Source organism: Myotis daubentonii, chromosome 2 (genome assembly GCF_963259705.1).
Source record: "Myotis daubentonii chromosome 2, mMyoDau2.1, whole genome shotgun sequence".
NCBI classification, from domain to species: domain Eukaryota; kingdom Metazoa; phylum Chordata; class Mammalia; order Chiroptera; family Vespertilionidae; genus Myotis; species Myotis daubentonii.
Genome location: NC_081841.1, coordinates 131,968,793 through 131,977,061, shown reverse-complemented (window position 1 = coordinate 131,977,061; position 8,269 = coordinate 131,968,793).

Here is an 8,269-nt window from a genome sequence, read left to right as displayed (position 1 = left end):
GGCCATCCTGGGGGAGGGGCTGATGGCTGTTTGCAGGCTGGCCACAACCTCCAGCCACCCAAGCTCCCAGTGGACGCTGGCTGGAAGCAGGTATCTGGGATTTATTTGTCTTCTATAATTGAAACTTTGTTGTCATGAGCGGAGGCCACAGCTGGCTCAGGGCAGGCGGAAGCTTGGCTTCCTCCATTGCCCGGGCCACCAAGCCTCCTGCTTGCTCCAGCTCCGTGGCTGCCGGCCGCCATCTTGGTTGGGTTAATTTGCATATAGTTGCTCTGTTGGGTTGGTGGGCATGGCTTAGGGCATAGTGAAGGTATGGTCAATTAGCATCTTTGTCTTTTATTAGTGTAGACTAGAGGCCTGGTGCACAAATTTGTGCAAGGGTGGGGTCCAGCCTCCTGCCCCGATGGGGGTCAATTGGGGCTGGGCCTGCAGGGGGGAGGGGACGTGGGATGTTTGCTGGCCATCCCTGCCCCTGATGGGGTGGCTGATCAGAGGTGGGGCCAGCTGGGGGGAGGGTCCACGGAAGGTTGAGGGGGGCCGATTGGGCCCCGATCGGTCCAGTTGGCAGCCGCAGTGCATGTCATAGTGACTGATTATTCCAGTTGTTCCAGTCATTCTGTTATCCTGGTCGCTTGGCTTTTATATATATAGATGCCAACCCTTTTGTTCATCTCCTTCCTTATTCCATTTTTTATTTTATATATAAGTTGTTGGTGGTTAAATTTATAACTCAGTCCTTAGGAGGTACTGGGGGTTAGAATTTCAACATGTCTTTTTTGGGGGGACACAATTCAATCCAAGATAGTATCAGTGTTCATAGCAGTGTTATTTACAATAGCTAAGATCTGGAAACAGCCCAAGTACCCATCAGTAGATGAGTGGATAAAAAAGTGTGGTACACTTGCACCATGGAATACATGCAGCAGTAAAAGAAGGATCTCTTACCCTTTGAGACAACATGAAGGGACCTGGAGAGTATTATGCTAAGCAAAATAAGCCAGAGAAAGACAAAAACCACATGATCCTATTTATATGTGGAATCTAATGAACAAAATAAATTGACAAACACAATAGGTCCACAGACATGGAAGCATGCAACAGACTGACAATTTTCAAAGGGAGGGTGGGAAGAAATTAACCAAAGAACTTATGTGAATATATGCATAACCCATGGACACAGACAATAGTGTGGTGAGGGCCTGGGGAAAAGATGGAAGTGGGAAGGAGGGGATCAACAGGAAGAAAAAAATGGGACATCTGTAATACTTTCAACAATAAAGATAAATTTTTAAAAAATGAATGAGAAAAAATTATTTACTCAGTCCTTAGTTTTTTTAATGTGACATTAGTACATCTGCTAATTGTCAGGAAACCACCTCAGCTGGTATTTCAGGGTTCTTAGGATATATCCACTGGGTCAAATGGCAGTTCCATATTTAATTTTTTGAGGAAACTCCATACTGTTTCCCATAGTGTCTGCACCAGTCTGCATTCCTACCAATAGTGTACTAGAGTTCCCTTTTTTCCACATCCTCACCAGCACTTGTCATTTGTTGACTTATTGATGGTAATCATTCTAGAAGATGTGAGGTAATACTTCATTGCCATTTTAATTTGCATCTCTCTGATGATTAGTGACTGAGCATTTTTTCATATGTCTCTTGGCCATCTGTATATCCTCTTTGGAGAAGTGTCTATTTAGGTCCTTTGCCCATTTTGTAATTTGATTGTTTGTCTTCCTTTTCTAAGTTGTATGAATTCTTTATATATTTTGGAAATTAACCCCTTATCAGATGTATCATGAGCAAATATCTTCTTGCCTGAAGGGTTTCTATTGAGAAATCAGCTGACAGTCTAATGGGAGCTCCTTTGCAGCCTTTAAGATTCTTTCTTTGTCTTTAATGTTTGCCATTTTAATTAATATGTGCCTAGGTGTGGGACTTTTGGGGTTCATCTTCATTGGGACTCTCTGTGCTTCCTAAACTTGAGTGACTTTTTCCTTCATCAGTTTAGGGAAATTTTCTACCATTATTTCTTCAAACAAGTTCTCTATTCCTTGCTTGGATTCTTCTCCTTCTGGTACCCCTAGAATGTGAATGTTGCTACATTTCATGATGTCCTGAAGCTTCCTTAAAGTATCCTGCTTTTTAATTTTTTTTTCCATTTGAAGAAGTTGGTCCTCAGCTTCTTCTAGTCTACTTTTGAATCCTTCCATGGTGTTCTTTATTTCAGCTAGGTCAATCCTCATTTTCAATTGATTCTTGTTTATTGTTTCAAGATTTCTTTTCATATTGGTGTAACTCTCATTAACTCCCTTATAATTCTCATTATGATGCTTGTAGCTCTCACTGAATTATTTGAGCACCCTTATTACCATTACTATGAATTCTTTACCTGACAAATTTCTTGCTTCCATTACCTTTAGTTCTTTTTCTGGTGATTCCTCCTTTTCTTTCATTTTAGGGTTATTTCTCTGTATCCCCATTTTTGCTGTGCCTTTGTATTTATTTTTATGAATTAGAACAAACTACTATGCCTCCCAGACTTTGTGGGGTTACCTTATGTAGTAGGTGTTTTGTGAGACCCTGTGGTGCAGTCTCATAGATCTCCTGAGCTGGGTGCTTGAGTTATTTGGGTTCTCCTGTTGTAGTTGGGTTTTGAATGTTATTGTCCCATTTGTGGATGGTATCTCCTCTCAGTCTTGATGACTATGTCACTCACCCCCGACCGTGTCATGCTAGCTGTTGTGGAGGTGATGACAGAATAGAACAAAATGCAACACCAAAAAATGCAAAACAAAATAAACAAAATTAAAACATACACAAGACCCCTACAGCAACAACAAAAGCAATCGTCAGAGAAGATAGAATTAGGAAAGAAAAAAAGAGAGCAAGAATGATAGAAGAAAAGAAAGGTAAACTATGAGGAGAAAAATAACAAAACAAGCAAACAAAAAACCACACAAACAAACAACAAAAACAAAAAGGGGGGATAAAAAGAATATGTAGATGCGGAGCTGAAATAAAGAAAATAAGAGGGAAGATTTAGGAGTGTGGGGGAAGAAAACGGTTTAAAATAAAGGAGTAAGAAAAGAAAACAAAAAATTGGAAAGGAAAATAGAAGCAAAAGCAGGTAGACCCACAATAAAAATGGGATAAAGGGGGGGGAAAGATGAGAAAGCAGGATACTAGTAAAAGAAAATAGATAAAGAAAAAAATTGAGTAGGAAAAGGGAAGAGGAAAATTGGATATGTGAATGAAACAATAGAGAGTGGAATAATAACAAATCAATAAAGCAGATAGATAAAGAAGATACATTTAAAAAGGCGAAAAATAAAGGAAAGAGAAACAATTTTAAAAGACAAAGAGAAGAAAAAAAAAGAGAAAAACGTGAAGTGGTGCTCATTTCAGCAGAGTTTAGTTCCCCATGGGAGCTCCCTTTGGATCCTACTTTCCTGATGACTGTGGCTGACTGTTCTGTTTGCCAAATCTGGGCTTCCTGTGAAGTACTTAGGTGCTAACCACCGTCAACACTGTCCTTTGGCTTTCAACAACTTGTTTGAAGCTCCAAGCAATCCACAGTTTGTATCTGTCTCCACAGGACTTGGCTGCAAGCAGGAGGAGCCAATCTGCCCTCTAAAGCAGGTTTGTTAGCAGCTTGGGGCCCAGGGCAGGGTCAGCACACTTCCCCTGGGTCCCCCGCTCTGCCCGGGCCTGCCTGTGCCTGCTAGTCAGCTGTCAATCTTAATCACTCAAAAATCTGTTTCTGAAAGGGTTTTAGCTGGGGGAGGTGCTGTGCAGATTTCAGGAAATGTGATTGGTGTGGTTCCCAGAGCTACTCCTCCACAAGTGGCCCGAAGTATTACTCTGCCCTCAGATCGGCAGAGATCCTTGTATGCAGTCCAGTGGCATCGGCCAGAAACCTGGAGTTTCTATCAGCTCTACCGTGTGGAGGAAGCACCAGTCTGGTTCCTGGGATAGTGGAACAGACGGTCTCTCCCCCTTCCAGTCACCTATGCTCCCTGAGACTGTTCAAACCCCTTACTTTTATCTCTTCTGAAAAGGTCAAAGTGCAGGGTGTGGTGGGCAGGACTCCTGTGTGTGTGGGGGGGGACAGGCTTTATCACCTAGGGCGGGGTTTTTTCTTTTCCTGCCCTGAGGCTACTGGGAGCGGCTAGCTTCTCTCAGGAAAGATAGCCTTTTCAGTTTGGGGGCCTCAGACCAAATGCAGGACTCCTGCCTGCTGATTTTCTACATCTTTCCTCAATGCTTCCCACGCCAGCCTCTCCTTAGGCACCTCAAATCTGAGTGTCCATCCCTGCACCAAAGCCTCTGGTGAGTAGCTGCAAATGAAAACTCCTGTGCTTTGGGTTTAAACACACACACACACACACACACACACACACACACACACACGCACACACACACACTAAAACAGAAACTGTGGCTTTCTGTCCAACCAGCTCCATTCTACCAGCTCCAGACTCCGCTGAGGCCAGTAGACCTGCCACCTTTCACAGCTGGATGTTACACGGGCCATGGGTCTCATCTCTGGTACTCCATGCTTTGGAGCCCAGCCTGGGTTCCAGGCCTCTTTCTTCTGAGGGAACAGAACCTCCTGTAGTTCAATACTCCCTCCTCACTCTCTGCCTGCCACCCCTGGAAGGTGGGGCAGCTCCTCTGGTGACCTTTTCCTTCCTACCAGTCTCTAGGTGTTTTCTGTCCTTCCTTGGTACAGTTCTCCTCTTCAGCTGGATCTCAGTTGGTAATTATGTTTGATTTTCTGTATGGCTCTGGGGGGAGATGCAAGAAAAGTCTGCCTATTCAGCTGCTATTTTCTCTCCTGAGAGAAGTTTTGAGGTGCTGGGTCATGTTTTCTTATCCTTCAGCTACCCTATGTCTTTTGACTGGAGCATTTAATCCATTTATATTTAAGGTTATTATTGAAAGGTTATTATTGCCATCTTGATTCTTTATGCCTATGCTCCTCTCTCTCTCTCTCTCTCTCTCTCTCTCTCTCTCTCTCTGTCTCTCTGTCTCTCTCTGTCTCTCTCTTTCTCTTTCTCTCCTTATTATTATAGCAGTCCCTCTAACATTTTTTGCAAAGTAGGTTTGATGATAATACACTCCTTTAGCTTTTCCTTTTTTTTCTTTTTATTTTATTTATTTATTTATTTTTTGGTCTGGAAAGCTCTTGATTTTACCTTCAATTTTGAATGATAGCCATGCTGGATATAGTAGTCTTGGTTTTAGATCCTTATTTTTCATTACCTTGAATATTTCATGCCATTACAGGAACTTCTGGCCGGTAGAGTTTTTGTTGAAAAATTAGCTGGCAACCTTATGTAGCTCATTTGTAGGGAACAAATTGCTTTTCTCTTGCTGCTTTTAAGATTCTTTGTCTTTAATTTTGGCATCTTAATTATGATGTGTCTTGCTGTAGTTCTCTTTGTGTTCATTTTGATTGGGATTCCCTGTGCTTCCTCAACTTATGTGACTTTTTTCCTTCACCAGGTTAGGGAAGTTTTCTGCCATTCTTTTTTCAAATAGGTTCTCGATCCCTGGTCACTTCCTTCCCCTTCTGGCACGCCTATGATCCAGATATTGTTATGTTTTATGTTGTCCCACCGCTCCCTTAAATTGTCCTCCTGTTTTGAAAATGTTTTTTTTCTTTTTGTTTCTCTGATTCAGTGATTTTTTTCTACCATGTCTTTTAATTCACCAATCCAATCCTCAGCTTCCTCTAATCTTCAGTTTATGCCTTCTAGTGTATTCTTTATTTCTGTTATGTCATTCTTTATTTCTTACTGATTGCTTTTCATCATCTCTATATCTCTTTTCATGATGTTATATGTCCTTATAATCATTACTCTGAACTCTATATCTGATAAATTTCTTATCTCCATTTCACTTAGCTCTTCTAGAGAATTCTCTTGTTCTTTCGTTTGGACCTTGTTTTTTTGCCTCCCCATTTTGGCTGCCTCGTTAGGTTTATTTCTATGTATTAGGTAGATCTGCTATGACTTCCAGTCTTTTTCTAGGGTCTCTGGTGGAGGCCAATGTCAGACACTATTTTTGATTGGCCCAGAGTATCCTGTTTGGAGCTATCAGTGATGCACAGCTGTGGCTCCCTCTGCTGGGGTTGGGTACATTTGGAAAGGACCAAGAGCATCAAGGTCTGTTTTCCCAGCTGCAGGTCCAGAAGTAGGTCAGGCAAAGACTCAAAGCATCATGAAATCTGCATCTGCCTGGAGGCTGATTGTTATTCTCAGTTCCTTAATGAGCCTCAGGCTATAGACCATAGCAAGTGTAAACTCTGCAGGGTGGAGCAAGAAATTTTCCAACAGGTGGGACAATTGCTCCCTGCCCCAGGCTAAAGCCGCCTGGATGGTAAAGGTCTGCTGAGGAAGATTTCCTCTGTAGTATGGGAGAATGACAACACAGGGTGCCAGGCTGCTGTCCTCTGAGCTCTATCCCCAGATTTTTCTCACACAGCTCTAGTGTATTCTGCCCTCCCTCTGTCAGAGTCCAAAGTAAGTGGCTATTCATGGAATTTAAGGGGGTATCTGCATTTCCAGCCATCTCTCCCTGTGGACAGAAACCCTGCTGGTGTTTCACAGCCAGATGTTATGTTGCCACCTTTCCCAATCCTGGTGCTTGGGGTGGGAAACCCGGTTTGGGGTTTAGACCCCAGACTTCTCAGGGGGAACCCCCTGCAGCTGAGATATCTGTCTGGAACTTCAGCTGCTGCCTGTGGGAGCCTGGCAAGCCCTCTTGTGCCTCTGCACTTCCTACCAGTCTTGATAGGGCCTCCTCTTTACATACTTGGTTATAAAGATTCTCTTCAGCTAGCCTTCAGTTGGTTGTTCAGAATGATTTTTCTATATTTAAGTTCTAATTCCAGTTTGATCCTAAAGAATGTCAAGGTAGCATCCAGTTAATCAGTTGCCATCTTGGAATCTAGAATATTTATTCCCTATGCTGTATTTTACATTCCCATGATTATTATATAACTACTAATTTGTACTTCTAAATCTCTTCACCTTTTTCATCCATCCCCCTAACCTCTCTCCCACCTGGCAACCATCAAAATGTTCTCTGTATCTATGAGTCTGTTTCTGTTCTGCTTATTTGTTTATTACATTATTTTTTATTTAAAATATGTTTTTATTGATTTTTAGACAGAGAGGAAGGGAGAGGGAGAGAGAGATAGAAACATCAATGACAGAGAAACATTGACTGGCTGTCTCCTTCACACCTTCTACTGTGGATCAAGCCCATAACCCAGGCATGTGCCCTGACCAGGAATCAAACCAGTAACCTCGTGGTGTATGGGATGATGTTCATACTCTAGTCTGCTGTTGGATCTCTGTATAATATTCTTTATTTCAGTCAGTGTATGCTTAATTTCTAATTGGTCCTTTTTCATATCCTCAAGGGTCTCACTAGATTTCTTGAGGGTCTCAATAAATTTATCGGCGGTTTCTAGAAAATTCTTGAAAAACATTATAAGTTTGGTTTTGAACTCTATATCCAGTGGTTTGGTTTCCTCCATTTCTGTCATTTGTGACCTGTATCTTTGTCTCCGCATTTTGGCTGCTTCCCTGTGTTGATAGAGTGGCTTTGTGTGCTAGGTGTCCGATAGAGCCCAGTGGCTCAGCCTCCCTAGTTACCTGAGGTGGACACTCTTGGTGCACCCCTTTGTGGGCTTTGTGCACAGTGTTGTTGTAGTTAAGCCTTGATTGTTGTAGGTATCACTGTGAGGAATTGACCTCCAGGCCAATTGCCTGTGAGAATCAGCTATGTCTACGGTGGTAGAACTTCTGTGTTGGAGACACCCTTCTGGGGCAAGACTTGCTTCAGTGGGGCTTTGGTGCTCACTGAGTCTGCTCCCTGAGTGTGTCCGTTATGGATCTGAGGTCCCGGGTCTCAGGGAATCAACAGGGCGGAGAAAACAGCTGTTGATTCCCTGAGACCCCACCCCACCCAAGCTGCTAGCAGAGGCTTTTGCATACGAATGGCCAGGCCCTTTGCAATTTAAAATTACCTAACAAACTGAGGCTGGTCAGAGAGACCCAGAACACCCAAAAAAGGCCCAAGGCCCCACAGCAGCTTGCATTGCTTCACAGCTGGGCCTCATCTGGGCACCTCCAAACCCCAAAGAAGAGGAATCTACAGATCTCTCCATAGCTCCTGCTGGGTGGCCTCAGGCAGAGGCTGCCCGCTGCCAGACAGTCCAGTTTCTCCCTAGAGACTCGCCTGGAACTGGA